The following is an 18,737-nucleotide window of genomic DNA, read 5'->3' as shown; positions in this document are numbered from 1 at the left end:
AAGGAAACAGTTAACAAAATCAAAAGACAACTGACAGAATGGGAGAAGATATTTGCAAATGACATATCAGATAAAGGACTAGTGTCCAGAATCTATAAAGAACTTAGCAAACTCAACACCCAGAGAACAAATAATCCAATCAAGAAATGGGCAGAGGACATGAGCAGACATTTCTGCAAAGAAGACATCCAGATGGCCAACAGACACATGAAAAAGTGCTCCATATCACTCGACATCAGGGAAATACAAATCAAAACCACAATGCGATATCACCTCACACCAGTCAGAATGGCTAAAATCAACAAGTCAGGAAATGACAGATGCTGGTGAGGATGCGGAGAAAGGGGAACCCTCCTACACTGTTGGTGGGAATGCAAGCTGGTGCAGCCACTCTGGAAAGCAGCATGGAGGTTCCTCAAAATGTTGAAAATAGAACTGCCCTATGACCCAGCAATTGCACTATTGGGTATTTACCCTAAAGATACAAACGTAGTGCTCCAAAGGGGCACGTACACCATAATGTTTATAGCAGCAATGTCCACAATAGCCAAACTATGGAAAGAACCTAGATGTCCATCAACAGATGAATTGATCAAGAAGTTGTGGTATATATACACGATGGAATACTATGCAGCCATCAAAAGAAATGAAATCTTGCCATTTGCGACAACATGGATGGAACTAGAGTGTATCATGCTTAGCGAAATAAGTCAAGCAGAGAAAGACAACTATCATATGATCTCCCTGATATGAGGAAGTGGTGATGCAACATGGGGGCTTAAGTGGGTAGGAGAAGAATCAATGAAACAAGATGGGATTGGGAGGGTGACAAACCATAAGTGACTCTTAATCTCACAAAACAAACTGAGGGTTGCTGGGGGGAGGGGGTTTGGGAGAAGGGTGTAGGATTATGGACATTGGGGAGGGTATGTGCTTGGGTGAGTGCTGTGAAGTGTGTAAACCTGGTGATTCACAGACCTGTACCCCTGGGGATAAAAATATATGTTTATAAAAAATAAAAAAAAAATAAGAAATGAGTATGGCATGTTCTGATAAAATAGTTTGCTTTATCTTTTTGGAAGAGACAGTATGTTTAAGTGTATTAGAATCAGAAGAACTGTGTTTGAGTCTTGGTGAAAAAAAATAATTCTATCTGTGAACAAATTGCTTGGATCACTAGGGAGAGGCTGTTTCTATCTTGGAAAATTAATTTTTTAATAATTTGAATAATAACTGTCATTTTTCTAGGTCAATGTGAGACTCCAAATGAGGTAGTGTATGCAACCATATAACTCTTAAGAATGGAAAAGAGTATTGTTAACATTAGTATTTAATATCACAATTGCTATGAACCAAATAGATTGCCATGCTTCCTCATTTTACCTGTTTCTAAGAAAAAGAAGTAGAGGCATCATGCTTTCTTTCCTATGCACTGAATTCAGAAGGGTGCCTCTCCTTGAAGAATTATATTTAAACCCTCCACTCTATTGTTGAGAGAAAGCCAAGACACCATTCAGGAGTCACAAGTTCTTGCCAATCTGTCTTTTAGCTGCTGTGGAGAACACAGAATTAAGCTTACATGTATCCTTCTTTGAGGAGCAAAGTCTTTTGAAAGAAGTGAGTCTGAACACATGCATACAAGCTAGGTGTCAGAAATGCTCAGAAGTGGAGGAAAAACCCATTCTGTGAGTTTTTGTGGCATTTGGACTGTGTGTCAGAGATCAACTGGGTTGAGTCTTGTGGGATAAGAAGTTAGATAAGCAGCATTCTTAGAAAACTATGATGGCAGTGTCAGAGGGAGGCAATGGAGTGCCTACAAGGTAAAGAGAACCTTCTATATCTTCAGGAAATTGAATGGGACAAAAAACTGGCCACTGTGGAACCTAGGCTCCATCCAGAAGACATGGGAGAACTCATGTAAATTTTAAAGCCAGGTGAGATGGTGACAGAACTATTTTTATCCACCTTCTGGTTGCTGTTGCCCCTGTATGGATCTACCATACATAGATCTCTTCCTCACCCTAATGGGGTAGTCCCAAGACTCTCCCACCTTTTCTTCCCCAGCCTTCATCTGCACAGGAGATTTCTCTCCTTTCCCCCTTCCCCAAAACATTCCCATCCTGTTCTTTGGTTTCCTTCTATTCCATCCATTATGATTTCCTTAGTCATTTCACAACCTTTACAGATCAGCTCAATGCTTTGTAATGCCTTTTTTGTCCTCTAAAGTGATTCCACTGCCCACTCACTATGCATGCCTGATGCTGCCCTAAAGCTTTATAGTTACTGATGCTGTATGGTGGCTAATGTATTTGTTTGCATGCCTGTCTCCCCCAAGTAAACTGTGAGTCTTTTGATGAAATGTCCTATGTTAAAAAAAAAAATGTCCTATGTTTTTCTCCTTTTTTGTAAGCCACTTTACTTCATTTTATCACCAACAGGAGCAATCTTATAGCTATGAGATACAAAGTGGCTGACACTGAGCACCAGAAAAACTAATTTGAAATTAGTTCTAAGGTACTCCATCCCTTTAGAATCTAATATATTCATACTATCATCTCCTTTAAAACAACTTGTGCTTTGTTTCTGTAATTTTAATCTGAAATTCATTCATTTATTAAGTGCATGTTTATAGAGAGGAAGATAAACTATGTGAAAAAATCCTGAGAAGAATATCAATAGACCTACATTCTGGTCTTACTTCCTCCTCCAAGTAGACCTATAACCTTAGACAAACATTTAAATTTTGTAGACATGAATTTCCTAGCTATGAATGGAGACATTGGTTGCATATTCCCCGTGATTCCTTTCAGTTCTAGCATGCTGCAGTGTGTATCATGCCATAAGAATTCTTCTTATGACTATCAGAATGAAGATAAAAAATTGTAGAAATTTGAAGGAACCTAATAATTACCCACCCCTGGTCACCAGATTATAGAGCAACAGACACATGGGAGCTGGGTAAATATTAAAACCCACAATTCACTTTATGTCTTACAGATATCAATTAGAGAACGTAGCCTGAACATGAAGTCATAAGAGTAGTTCTTATCACCTCCCCTATGAATTGAACCCTGCTGTAGATGGTCATCCAGAGAACTGCAGGGAGCTTAGTACAACAAACCAGGAGTAGATTGGGGAAATGTTCTCAGTTTGTGGGTAGGTCCTTCTAGAGGAAGACAAAGGAAAGGAACATATACTACTACTTTTAACTTTGATCAGTAGTGTAGCCAGCAAACATCCAGATTTCACACATGCCAGTGTCTCCTTCAATGATTTCTTAGTAGTGAGTGATGGGTAGCAAGAATACAGGAAAATCTACTTCTATATTTCCTAGAGAGGTGGAAGGGTTAAGAAGACTTTCTGTTTCTAGGCGGAGAGGAACATAAAGTGAAGACCATCACAACCACAACACATACAAACACACACACACACACACAAACACACACATAATGTGTTCTACAAATTGCATGCAGTAAGGTTGATTTTAACAGAAATGATCAAAAACTGTGTTATTCTTTAGAACCTAGAATCAAAAGATGTCACCAAGATTGAGGAGCTGCCGATGTGCAGCTGCCACTTGGAACATTTATCTTTCTGGTCTCATTCCTACTTTATGAAATTTTTGTTGTCCAAAAAAAAAAACCCTATAAGAGGTTCAAAAGTGTATTTATTGGTTCAGTGTTGAAATTCATATATCTTCTTGTAGAAATGTTGCCTGAACATGATTCAAACACAGAAAATTAGGTATTGCAATAATAAATCCTTCAAAGTCCCCTCTCTGTCTCTAAATAAATAAATAAATGAAAACAATGGATATGGACTCTCTTCAGTCTTCTAGACAATGTCCCCATGCATTTTTTTTCCCACATACTCCCTCTTTGCATGTAATGTTTTTCCTTATCTTGCCTGCTATAAGTCCTCAAAGCTAAAAGAACTTTCTCCACCTTCTCACTCACTGATAGAAATCTCTCACAACCTTACTGGGATATCTTCTTTGACCTCTGAACTAAGTACAAAGGAGTCTCTCCTTACCTCCCTCTCTCTCTGTTGATGTGTTCCTCTGTAATACTCTAGACATTCAAGAGGATTGACTTTTAATTTTTGTTCAATTTTCTCTCAAGTCACTAGTCTATGCATTGCTCAAGATCAAAGACATTATATACACAGGAGGTTACCAATAAATCTTCATCCAATAAATGAATAATTAATGTTTTTTTGTTCAGTAAATGAATAATAGATGTTTTAAAAGAAATTTTATAGATGCGATTAAATAGTTTGATTTTGTGGACAATTTTCTAAATCCAAAGGTAGTAAAGTCAAAAGTCTTGAGAAGAAGAAATGGAGACAAGGATTTGAATGCAAGTAGTTTATTTGTGATATATAATTCTAGAAATCATGGGAAAGAATTAGAGAAGTGAATAGGGAAAGGAAGAAAGTCAGTAAAAGTTGTGCTAACTGGTTGCCATTGCAGGTTGCTGGGCCTCCATCCTGATAAAGATCTTTGAAAAACCGCAAAGAGCAAACCTCAGAATTCTTCCACCCAAGAAGCAATGAAGCCGAAGTTTTTGAGTATTAAACTCCTGTTAGTGATCTATTGAATGCTGTTTCTATGCCGCTAATTCATTGGTACCTCTAGTATATCCTTGTGAGAGGTATGTCAGTTCCTGTGACTAGATAAAGCCCTTGCGCCAAAGTTCCTAAGTATCTGTAGCAGGAAGCCATCAAGTCAGTAACACACAGGAACATTGAATACAAAGGGAATTAGTAAATGTCTCAACAACATCTTTAAAAGTGGCCAATCCATATCCAGAAAACATGTCAATTCTTTTAAGGACAAGTTTCTCAACATGTGCAGATGATAGAGTTTGCATGTGATTCATCCTTAATTGGCTAATTAATCTTCTAATCTTCTAATCATACTTTATCAGAGAAAGAGCTCAGTTTTTAACTTCTCATGATAGGTTTGACATCAGCCACACATATTTGTAGCAGCTTTCATAAAAGAGGCCCATAATGTTGGACCCATGAGTAGCCCCCACTCCTACCACTATGAATGTTCACTGTATGGACACATTGAACAGGTGCCAGAGCGGAGAAGAAGGGAGACTCTACCCTCCACTAGATGGGTTCATCCTGTTTATCTGACTGTGGAATGGTTCAGCTGAGATGGATACTTTTCTAGTATTCATGCACCTGAGACAAAAAATGATTAACACATTCTGGGCCATGTCATAGGTCCATCCCCATGCATCTTTCTGAAAATTTTCTTATTTCATTATCCTCAACTTCTAGTCTTTTCAGGGTAAGTAATTTGTTATTGCCCAGGTTTTTCTGTGTATATTCTTACCTGTGACTACTTTTTCCTATGAAGTTGATGAACAGCTACACAACTGAAGATCTGTCAACCAGAGAAGAGTGGTCATCACCACCATATCTCATAGATATATTGATTAAGGTTGTATACAGAAATTGTATATTCCCTGCTCACACTAAACATATGAAGTTGACTCATTTACGAACTAGTCTCGTGTTATCCTTCTAATGTTAGCTGGTCATAGAGAACTCCTATAGAGCCATGAGTATGAACTGAGGAGAGATGTTGGTCAGAAGTCCCTTGTGTTATAAGGATCTGGATTCTGAATGTACTATTTCCATAATATGATGGATTGATGCTGTGCTTTTCTGATAATGTTTAGCTCATGAAGGACTCATTATATGGTATAAAGATACCTTATATGAGTTCACATATGAGATTACCCATTGCACACTCTCTAGATATCTCATGTTCTCTTACGGAGTTTCTGCTAAGGTCTAGTGGCTTGTCAAAAATTTCTGTTCAAAAGTGAACAGTGCTCTGGCTTCAGACATTTGTCAGAAAATCAACATGTTGTAGAACACCATGGGTAACATACAGATACATTTACCTCATTGAACGTATGCAAGAAGAACTGCTTCCTGAACTTTATGCATAAGCTATAATGTTCTAACCTCATTCAAAACTGACAGCTCAATGAGTCAGAGCTATATTGCTAAAAGTAGTATTTGCTGCCTTCAAAACTCAAAATGGTCATCCAAACACAGATCCAGTTTCTTAGTGATAGGAAGGACAAAGTGAAATATTATGAAATTTAATTTGGAAGAAGTGTCTCAGTATTACCCAAACTCTCAGATGTCTAAAACTTCACAGAGATGTCAGGTCCCCTAAACTTTATAGGGTTAAATATTCCACCTTCTCATGCATAATTGTCTTTCCAGAATTTATAGAACACTTGTCATTTCATGCTCATTGGGTCAAATTAACGTGATGTTATCAGTACAGTGCAGAGGTTTAAAAACTGTAGTACCTAACTCAAATGTAGACTGTCACCTGTTTTCATACCTAAAGTCTTATTGAGTCACAATCACATCCATTATTATTTTTTATTTGAGTATAATGACACACAATATTACATTAGTTTCAGGTATACAACATCATGTTTCAACAACTACACTATGCTGTGCTCACCACAAGTACAGCTACCAGCTGTCATCATGCAACACTATTACAATATCATTGGCTATATTCCCTAGATTGTACCCTTTAACCTCATGACTTATTGAGTTCATAACTGGAAGCCTGTAACTCCAAATCCCCTTTACCCCCACTCCTCTCTGCTCTGGCAAACACCAGCTTGTTCTCTGTATTTGTAGGTCTGATTCTGCTTTTTGTTTGATAGTTTATTAATTCATTTTGCATTTTTGGATTACACATATAATGAAATCATATAGAATTTGTCTCTCATCCTGACTTATTTCACTTAGCATAATGCCCTCTAGGTCCATCCATACTGTTACAAATGGCAAGATCTCATCCTTTTTTTTTTTTCTGACCAAGTAATATTCCTGTGTGTGTGTGTGTGTGTGTGCATGTGTGTGTGTGTGTGTGTATCACATCTTCTCAATCCATTCATCTATCAATGGATATTGGACACTTGGGTTGTTTTCATATCTTGTTGTTGTAAATAATGCTGTACTAAACAGATAGGTACATACGTCTTTTCAAATTAGTGTTTGTTTCCTGTGGGAAATACCCAGTAGTGGAATTACTAGATCATTTGTATTTCTATTTTTAACTTTTTTGAAAAACTTCCATATTGTTTTCCATAGGAGCTGTTTCAATTTACATTCCCACCAACAATGCCTGAGGGTTCCTTTTTCACCATAACTTTGACAAGGCTAGTTATTTCTTGTCTTTTTTATTCTGGCCATTCTGTTGGTGTAAAGTGATATCTCACTGTGGTTTTGATTTGCTTTTCCCTGAAAATTGTGATGTTGACCATTATCTGTTGACCATCTGTATGTCTTCTTTGGAAAAATGTCCATCAGGGTCTTTTGCCTACGTTTTATTAAATTACATAATTTTCTGATATCTTCTTCCATTCAGTATGTTGTATTTTTGTTTTGTTGATGGTCTCCTTTGCTGTGTAAAAACTTCTTTATTTTGAGGTAGTCTCAACAGTTTAAATTTTTGCCTTTGTTTCCCTTGCTTTAGGGACATATCTAGAAAAATACTGTTATGGTCTATGTCAAAGGAATTAATACCCATCTTCTCTTCTAGGAGTTTTATGGTTTCAAGTCTCACATTTAGTTCTTTCATCGACTTTGAGTTTATTCTGTGTATAATGTAAGAAAGTGATCCAGTTTCATGCTTTTGCATTTGACTATCTAGTTATTAAAGAGATTATCTTTTCCCATTGCATATTCTTTCCTCCTTTATCATAGCTTTATGGGACATGTAAGTAGGGGTTTATTTCTGGTCTGTCTATTGTATTCCAAAGATTTATATGACTATTTTTGTGCCAGTGTCCTACTGTTTTGATTTCCACAGCTTTGTAGTATATCTTGAAATCTGTGTGATTCTCATACCCATTAATTTATATAATGCCTATGATTGTTCAATGGCAGAGTTTAGAAGTTATGACAAAGACAATGTGGTCTGCAAAGTCTAAAATACTTCCTACTTGATTCTTCACAGTAAAAGTTTGTTGAACTCCGGTAGAACAGAAAAGATGATTATGGTCCCTTCGTTCTACACTGAGATGGAGCAGGATATTAACATAGTTTTCATCGACTGTGAATGTGTACTGCTGTCTTTTCAAGTGAATGCTAATAATATATGATTCTCCCTTCTGATAGGCATTGGAAAATGTAGTTTCCTCAGACCTATAGTTATAGATCAAGAGTAAGCAGTGAATGGTGATTTCTCCTAGAAAGATATACCTCCAGTACAGAAATTATGACTGAGTCTACCAATTTGCTACATTTATAAGAGATTACCATCATCTATCCAGACACATCTTTTTTTCCCTTTCTATTGTTACATACCACATCAGTGAAATAATTGAAAATATATTGAATCTAACCATTGCTATGTCATTTAAGTTTTTGAGGTGGCATCATCACCGCTACTTCATCCAAGATGTACAACTATTTATAGATTACTGTGAATGGGGAATGCAGACAGTTTTGCAAGTTTCTTCTTGGCTTGTTATAGCATGATAGCTCTTCATTCACAAGTTGGGGAACAGGATGATGGTTCTGCAAGGAGTTAAGTATATCCCTATGGATTATTCTCTCTGGAGCACCAAGTCATTATGCATTCAGAAACTGATATGGAACATATTTAGATCAGGTGTCTAATTATTTTGTGACCTCTGAACATCCACACTCCAAGAGGAGAGACTATACTCATTTATTTGTTATCAGTGATATTTCAGATTTTGTATCCTATAGACTCCTCAACATCTAGATTTTTTTTTTTCTTCCTCAATGAAGAGTTGAAGCTGTATGTTGCTTTAGGAATACATAGCTATTATATATTCTTGCTACAGCATTACAATTTCTTCCTTAAACACATATGGTCTTCCTTTCAATCATAGATTCTGGAGTCCAACAATTGGCTTAGATCTGGAAAGTGGGTAAGGAAGAGTGATTTTCTAATAGATCAGTTGACATTAGTCTTTTTTTCTTATCTCTTTTTAATCTTTTAAAAAATATATAAGATTAAGAGTCAAATAAAACATGATTCTTATTGGCTGTTCATCTACTTTGCTGTTTGAAATGCCATTACCAAATCCCTGGCTGCCTTCTGTAACTTGCTGTCTGTCCACCTTATCTCTAATAAATGTGTGTACCTCTTGGTCTCAGCTATTTTGAAATTCTTTCATCCCTATCTATTAAGGTCATACTGACATCTATCATTTATTCATAGATCATTATTATTTCTAAGCCTCAAGGACCAATTCCAAAAGTATACTAAGATTGACTTAGAGCATCCTTACAGGTGTATTTAATTCTAAGTCATCGTAGTGTGCCTCTCCCCCTTTAAATAAGCTTTCCCTCATCCAGCCATATATTCTACTGGATCCTAAAGATCTATCCACAGGCATGTTCCTACTGATTCCTGATAATATATAATATCTAGAGAAAATTTTCGGAATATACCCTTTCATCTTTGGGCTAAACAGACGCTAAATACTGGCATAGATCAATAAAGAGAGAGAAACTGATTTTGAGAGGGGCAAGTATCACATTGGTTGGCATCTACCTTGGGCAAAACCTTGGATAGTCTTAATACAATGAGAGATTGTTCTTTATAAAGAGTAGAATATCACTCTGAATCATAGAAGATTTAGGGAAATCTTAGGATTCAAGATTCTCAAACATGTATATCCAGTGTTCCCATCCCACAATTTAAGAGTTCTATTTTTTTTTTAATCATGAACTTAATTTTTTTCTGTAGAAGAGTGGCTGAGAATTCAGACTTCATTCTAACTTGGAAACCCTTAGAGTAAGATCTAGGGCCTTATATTCAGTAAAGTCTATCATCCAGGTGAAGTTGAGGGTGTTTTAAAACATTTCCATCAGGGCTTACTTCATTTTAGTATTCCCTGCATTAACAGTTGTTCTTTCAGAGCTCTGTGACACTTGTTAGCAATTCGAATCCTTAAGTTTCTAATTGTCTCATCACCCAGTACATCTTCCCATGCTTGTATCTATTGAATCACCCTTCATCTATGGTTGACAGTCTTATGGACCTAATTTAGCACACACTACAGTGCCATGTTGTTATTTGGCTGTTAGAAATTTAATCCCAGAATTCTGTTCCTCTGGTTGATAATCCTGCTTTTGACTCCAGTTATCACAGGTTGCATTTCCCTTGAACAGATTCTGATACAAGTCTTTCATTATAATAGTCTGCTTTGAGAGGGATCACAGATTACACCAGTAGGGCATGGGAATATAAATCAGGGAAGAGTAGAGTCTCAATACAATGTGTGTTAATGAATATGTATAAGGTCAACTGGAACTTGATCCCACTAGTGACCTCTGGAAAACTGAATGAAATGTTTCTTTTTATTTATTTATTGAGGGGAGAGAGAGCACACAGAGGGAGGGAGAGAAGAAGACTCCCCACTGAGTAGAGAGCCTGATGCAGGGCTGGATCCCAAGAACCTGAGCTCACCACCTGAGCTGAAGACAGAAACCTGACCAATTGATCCATCGATGTAACCCTGAAATATTTCTTTGTTAGACATAGACCATGTGACAAAAATTGAGCAGAATGTAAATAAAACAGGAAATAAGATGCCTAATCTTTTAGGGAGAAATCTGAGATTTTGAGTATAATAAGGATAACTGAAATATGAGTCTGTGAATAAGAAATTAAAATACTCACAAATGTTATTCCCCAGATAAGATCTGGTAAAAAAAAATACATTAAAAAACATTTAGAATAAATAAAAGACCTTATGTTGAAAAGTATGCTCCCTACTCTACACTCCCCTATTACTGGTCTTACTATCCAGGATCATCTGCTATTAACAATCTATATGTTTAATTCTTATGGAAGTTATTAGACAGATGTGCATTGCCTTTACAAATATTGTATTAGTGTGAGCTATGTGTATTCTATCACTTCTCATCTCCGATTCCTCTTAACAGTAAAATTATTGCTTACTTCATATATTCAGTTGTCTTTGCACTTTAAATATCTTTTTATAGAGATATAGATAGACATAAATACAGATATAGATATCTATTAATACTGTATACATTTTAGACAGCATCTCTTAGAATGAGGATTATAGTGCCCTTATCCTACACTTGGAGAAAAGAAGTTTAATTTGAGTCTTTCAATGACATTATTTGACTTTCAGGATTAATAAATATGTATATTGACAAACCAGTCTTTCCTTCTACATAGTATCAAATGAATTTGTGAAAAAACTAAAACAAAACAACAGCAACAAAACTAATCAAATAGACAACAACAAAAAAGCAAAAATATAAAATTAATTAGTCTATACCTAGCAAATATTCTCAGGCAGCTATAAGAGGTTTCATCCTTTCCCTGGCTTTACAGCTTCTGTTGAATTGATGGTTTTAATGTGTATCCTGAAATACCTTTTTCTTTGCCTTTTCATGTTGGATATACTAGCTACACACAACTTATTCTAATTTTAATCAATTAGGCAAAATTCTTAACTTCAGAACTTGAATTGAAATTATAGTAACAACAATGAACATATTTTAGACACATGTCCAAAAACCTAAAACAAAGTTATTGATGCAGGAGAAATGAAGAAACTTTAAAAAAAAAAAAGAGAATATCTCTGGATTAAGAGTGTGGACATCTAGATTTAGGATTCTGTTATTTCACTGCTTAAAACTAATTTTAAAATTAAAAAAAACAAAAAACAAAAAAACAAATGAACACCTTGTTCATACTAGTTTGCTGGTACGTACTGAGACCAGAGTAGAGAGTGAAGCACATGCCGATTTTATGGTCTTAAAGGATAACATTATGTAAATAAATACCCACTGTGATAAATAGAGCAAAGGGGGAGGGAGGAAAATGCTCAAGGGAACCCAGAGCTGAAGGGCTCATACAGGTTTGGTAGATCAGGAAGCTTTCTGGAGGCAGAAGTGTTTATATTTGAAGTTTAAAGGAGGAGTAGGGTTTTTGAGAATTGTAGTGGTTTAAGTGGATAAAAAGAAAAACAAAAAAAGGACATTTTTGAGTAGAGATTGTTATATTGGCCTTGCAGTGAGGTAGAGTACAGTAAGTTCAACAACATTATAAAATACTAGGTTCATTTAGAGCAGGGGGCATCAAACATTTGTGATAGGGGGGTCAGAGAGTATATATTTTAAGTTTTGCATGCTTTACAGGGATCAATCTCTGTTGCAACTTCAGCAATTATAGCAGGAAAACAGGCATAAACAATATGTAGACAAATGGATATGGCTAAGCCCTGATTCAACCTTACTTAAAAAAATAGTCAGTGGGCATTAGTTTGAATACCCCTAATCTAGACTGTAGGGGGCAAGGGTTTTGAGAAATTTGGAGGTGCTGTTGCAAGCTGGGTACAGATTATGAATAATCTAGAATGGGGACGTTTTAGGATCATTGTTGTCATTAATTAGTGGTCACTGAAGATAACAGGCAAGGTAAGGAGATCGGGAGCTGTTGTGTGATCTTCCTCTTTCAGGAGTAGATTAGGAAGGTAAAATAGGGAGAGATAATCCAATTAGGAAGGCATTGTAGTAATCCAGACAAATACTGCTGCTACACCGCAGCAGTATTTCTCTCTCTACCTGTTCCCTTGCTGTTTGGCCGCAGCTGTGCTGTGTAGTTTCCAGGTTCTGTAAGTTATGACCTTCTCAGTTTCCTGATGATCATTGTTTAAGGACATCTTTCATGAATAATAAGAACCATCATGGTGGGTCCAACCACACTACTTGTCAATAGGTTGAGGCAGGTGTAAAACAAGGTACAAAATATTTCATAGAACAAGCTTGAGTTAAACGATTATTTATTTTTTTACTTGAAATTCCATTTAGAATGAGCATCCTGGATTATTATTTGCTAAATCTGATAAATCTAGAAGTATATACTTGATGTAGTTTGTAACTAGGAGAGAGAGCTATAGGTGTGAAATATAAATCGAGCAATCATCTACATATAGCTCATGAGGGAAGCTCTGAACTAATCAGCTCCCTGACCCTGGCCAAGTTAACCTCACCTCACATTTGTGTAATATGTAGACTACATTAATTGATTTTCTTCAGCCTTTTCTGCTCTAAGATAATATGCAACTATGAATATACTTTCTTGAATATATTTACTTGTTATTGTTGTACTGTTAGCTACTATGGACAAAATTTACTATAATTTCACAGAGTTCACTGCCATATTGGATTTTTAGGGAAGAGCAATTACCATTTGCATGCAAAAGTACCCCTGTTTCGCTTTTTTTAATCCTTTCATAAAAATTAATGGTCAGCCATTCTGATATAGAAATGTTTATTTCTCTAAAACCACTTTCTCTTATGCATTCACTTTGGTCACAGTATGCCATATTTGGATCATAAATTTTTATTTATACTCAAGTCACACTGAGGGATATTGATTCACTTGAATATATTTGATGCATTACATTTCTGAATGCTACAGTTGCCTACAAAACAGCAAAATTACTTCTCCCTCTTCTTATCCTCAAGGGAACTTCTTATTTGAGAAAGAATCATATTTGATTCCCATATATGTTTGATGTCCTATTCTGAATAGCTGGTCAGAAGGCAAGAAACTCCTCCATAAGCCAGAATAATGCCAGGGTCCCCAACACATACAATGTTAAAAGCATTCATAAAATAAATTCAATTATATTTTGATAGTTTAATAATACTGACAGACATGATCAACTACATGATCACTGTAGGTAGGAAACTGAAGCTCAGGATGGCTAAGTGACTTGCTCAATAGGTTGCCCCTGTGAACAAATGAACTAATACTGAACACAGGGATTCTGCTCCCAAATCTTATTCTCTCTCCACTTACCATGCTGTCTTTATCAATATCATAGGCTTCCCTCACAAATAACTACAGTTATTTTCAAGGATCTTATACAAGGGAGTGGTATAAAGAATGTTAGGGAAATCTAGAGCAAATTTAAAAAAAAGAAGGGTCTGTTTTATAGTCTGCTCTACCAGCAGAACTATCAAAAGATGCACTGTGCATTGATCTAAGAAGGTGCATCTCATGTTAAGTGTTTCTACCACAAAAACAAAACAAATGAAAAAATAACAACCAAAAAAAAAATACAAAGGCATACTGAAAGGTCTTGGTTATGTCAATTACCTCGATTGAGGTAATGGTATCTCTATTGTATACTTATGTCCAAATTCATCATATTATACATATGGAATATGTACAGTTCTCTGCATATCAGTAATACCTCAATAAAGTTGTTACAAAATAAAATAAAGTAAAATAAAATAAAGAGAAAGGACAATTCCTATTTCTCAAGGAAATAGAAGAGATTATCTGAAGACTTAGATGTTCAGAAATAGTTGTATACAAAAGATATTTGAATAGTATATATAGTTAAATATCATCTGTAGCCCTGTATCCTATTAACATTATTATTAAATCAGTCTGCATCTAGATGTAGGTAATCAGGATTTTGAGAGGTCTAGAAACTAGCCATGGAAACAATACCTAAAGTAGTTTTAAACATTTAAGTTGAAGAGGATATGGGTAAACCTGAATGTCATATATAAAGAGGAACACTGTGTCTTTGCAACCCCAAAGGGCAGAGCTAGGGCCAGAGATTAATGAAAATAAAAGGATGAGAAAACGGGGAGGAGGAAGAGGAGGAACAAACTACTATGTAGTAAGCCCCTGATGTATACCAAGGAGTCGAAACATTCAAGTAAACTCCATGGTTCTAGTAATTTAGTTGGAGTTCATGAGCTGATAGTTTGTAGACATTCTATTGCACTCAGTATGCATTTACCTTCTAATTACTTTTGCAATAAAGGTGTGTAAAACACACACACACAAACAAACAAACAAAAAACTATGACTGTCCCAAAGACTCACAGACTGCATTATAGGCACAGAGTTGCCAAATATAATTTTTGTTTCTCCATCTTACTAAACCACTTATCTTAGGATGTCTGAGGATGTGGTGAACATTTGTTAGGTTTCACTCTCCAGCTTCTGTTCCCTTTTGTTCTAGTATCAATCTCTCCAATTCCCTCTAGGAATCCTTCTTTCCTTCATTTGCATCCTATGTGGTTTATGTAGATTAGGTTCCTCACTGTTTTATGGGTGGTCATAATTTTAAACAACAGATCCTATTTGCAAATATCTATGGCTGTGTCATCACTCAGATCACAAGAATGGTTTTGCTATCTAATTTGGGGCAATAAATGGTAAATTTAGGGCATCCCTCCTTCTCTCCTTCCTTTTTTTTCCCCTTCCTTTTCCTTTTTTTTTTCTTCTTTTTTTTTTTTAATATTAAACCCATTTTTGGGTACAGTGCTATGAGGACATGAGCCTGGAGCTGATAGAGACCTCACGTAGGGGAGTTATGAAATGAATTATGGAATTATCCTAAAAATATCATAAAAGAAAGCAGACATTAAAGAGAAAACAATAGAATGTCAATAATTCAGCTTCCTTTGAGCTCTTGGATATAGCAAAGAGGGAAGCCAGGACTACAGTTGAATTTTGTAAATACCCCAAATCTTATTTTAAATGATGCTGGTTTCAGAATGCTTTTCATAATTTATAATTGATTAATGTGAGGGAATGTCTTTTGTTTGGGCACTCTTTTGCCATGTCATTCCTGTGTCATTTCTTTTGTTTCCCAAACCCTAGAACTCATCAACTCTAACATGCAAGTAATTGCAACTCTCTGTCATAAAGAATTCTGCAACTTCAGCTTCTTTAGATTTCATGTATTAAGTGATATATAAGTGATGTCATGCAGTATTCATCTTTCTCTGTCTGATTTATCTTATTAGTATAGTGCCTATGGACCCCAGAAGAAATTAATGCTACCAACACCTTGATCTTGAGCTTCCAGGATCTAGAACTGTGAGAAAATAAATTTCTGTTGCTTAAGCAAAAATAAAAATAAAAAATAAAAGTAAAAAAATGTAGTCAGTATAGATGGAACACTGCTTCAAATCCCAATTCTGCCCCTCATTCAGCTGCGTGATCTTCATCTATACTGCTCCAGAAATATGTTTATATAAGCAAGAGTTCAAAAGATTGATCTAGAGTTAAAGAAAAAGTTTTAAATGATAAATTTAAATATAGTTTGATAACACAATTTGTATTTTACTCTTATGATTTGATCAATATAGGTCCCTAAGTAGGTATACTTTTGTTTTTTATGTTTCAAATTTTTATTTAAATTCTATTTATTTAACATGTAGTGTAACATTGATTTCAGAGGTAGAATTTAGTGACTCATCCCTTAAATATGACACCCAGTGCTCATCACAAGTGCCCCCCTCAATACCCATCACCCATTTAGCTCATCCCCTGCCCACCTGCCCTCCAGCAACCTTCACTTTGTTCTCTATAATTAAGTCTCCTATGGGTCTGCGTCCTTCTCTCTAATGATATGGATGGCACTGAAGTCTATTATGCTAAGTGAATTAAGTCAGTCAAGGAAAGATAAATACCATATAATCTCACTCATATGTGTAATTTAAGGAATAAAACAGGTACACTTGCTTTTATAAGATACATTTGTAGTGTCATAGAGCTCATACTGGAGGAAGAAGAGGAACACTTATTTATGAAACTGCTCTATTCCATAGCATTTTTGAGTTCCTAAGCAGGTCATTTAATTTCTGGTAAATTAAGTTTGTCCATTGCTAAAGTGGAATTGATAATATTCACTTTGAAAATTTTTTGTATTGTATGTAAGTGACTGCAATTAAGACAGGTTATCAGACAGCCTAATGCCTTGGCAAGAACATACTGAAGGAGCATTTCCTTGAACATAGACTCAATATAATAAGAACGTCTTCCCTCCTTTTCATCACTGACTCCCCAGTATTTAGCACAACTGGTGGCATATAAAATCTATTTAACTATCATTCCTTGGATTACTTGGTCAATATCTTGACATTTAAAAACTAATTTATACTATCTTTTAATTATTGCATTAAGTTTCTTTGATAGTAATTCATAGGGAGGCTTGATTTCCACTCCACTTTCTTTTTTTTTTTTTTAAGATTTTATTTATTTATTTGACACAGAGAGAGATCACAGGTAGGCAGAGAGACAGGCAGAGAGAGAGAGAGAGGAAGGGAAGCAGGCTCCCTGCTGAGCAGAGAGCCTGATGCGGGGCTCAATCCCAGGACCCTGGGATCATGACCTGAGCCGAAGGCAGAGGCTTAACCCACTGAGCCACCCAAGTGCCCCTCCACTCCACTTTCAAATGGATGAGAAATCACCAGTCAAGGAAGGGGAAAAAAAAATGATTGGGCCAGATCATTGAAAATATTCTGTAAAATTAGCTCTCTTCAGGAATACTAAATATTCTAGTTTACCCAGAAAACTTCTGATATAAACTTATTTTTCAGAAGTAATTGTAAGTAAGCCCTCCTTTACTTTTAAGGATGTTGGAGTTTGGATAATAAATTACAAGACTCTAGTGCTGTTGCCTATTGCAGAAGGAGAAAGCCCTTCTCCAGCACTGCCATGTGATTGGGAGCTCAGGAAGTCATGGCAAGGCCCAATCTGTTGTTGACCTAGAATCTGACTGTCAGATTCTAGGACGTGTAAATCAAAATCCTACTTTACCCACCTGTTATTTCCGAAATCCATAAAAGCAAAGACAGATTCCGTTTTCCTCTTTTCTTGTCTCTAAATGGAATTTCTGTGAACATTTGAAGACCACTGTATGTTCCCACTAGGTCTTCTCATTTTCAAAGAAGTTATTACTAGTTACTTTAATTTTTTTCATTACTTCTGATTTCCAGATTTCTCATTACTCTGGGCACACTCTTGGATGAGCTCAAAGTCACCCATTAAAGCTCAGAATTAGGACTATCTGTCTTCTCCTTCATTATACATTTCACAACTTCGTGTTTTCTTTGTTTTTCTTCTTCTCTCTCTTTCTTTGTCCCTCTCCTGTCCCTGAACAAAATACAACCAACTTTCTGTCACTGAATAACTGGCAGTTGTGAGTGATGTGAGTAGCAAGGTCAGGCTGTCAAAAATTGGAATCCAAAATTTCAAACTGAAGGGTAACAGGACCTGTTTTTATCCATATTCTGTTTCTATTTTCCTGGGATCACATTGTGTTTTAGTTCTGTGAAACAATATTACCGATTTTCCTGCTATCATCACACCTACCATTCAGCAGAGATGAACCCTGGAAAAAAAAAAAAAAAAGAATAATGAGGTTTTGCTAAGAAACTAAGTGTGAAATTAACCTGAATGGAAAAGGTTTGCATTCTGAAGAAGGCTGGAGGAATAAGAAGCATTAAATTGCAGAGTCAGATTGACCTGCTACAGAGATAGAGATTATTTGGATGCTGAGAGGATAAATCTAGAGTTGGAGGTGTCAAAATGCAGTCATTTTTTGCATTTAAAGAGCCCCTCACTAAATATATGATTAATTGAATAGACCCATTGAAGTTCTCATTGAAATATGAGCTTTAAATTTGTACGGAGGTCTGTGGACCTCCTTTAATCTTTCATGACCTTGAAATTTTCGAAGAGCATTGGCTGGACATTGGGTAACATCACCTGCAATTTTGTAGACTTTTAAAATTTTATGATTCAGGTTGTGTAATTTTGATGGGCATACACAAAAATGATGCATCTATGTTAGTGAATCACAGCAAGAATCAGATGACATAGATTCGTTCCATTAGCAGTG

This window comes from Mustela nigripes, chromosome 1 (genome assembly GCF_022355385.1).
Source record: "Mustela nigripes isolate SB6536 chromosome 1, MUSNIG.SB6536, whole genome shotgun sequence".
Taxonomy (NCBI): domain Eukaryota; kingdom Metazoa; phylum Chordata; class Mammalia; order Carnivora; family Mustelidae; genus Mustela; species Mustela nigripes.
Note: the sequence above shows the minus strand (reverse complement) of the source record.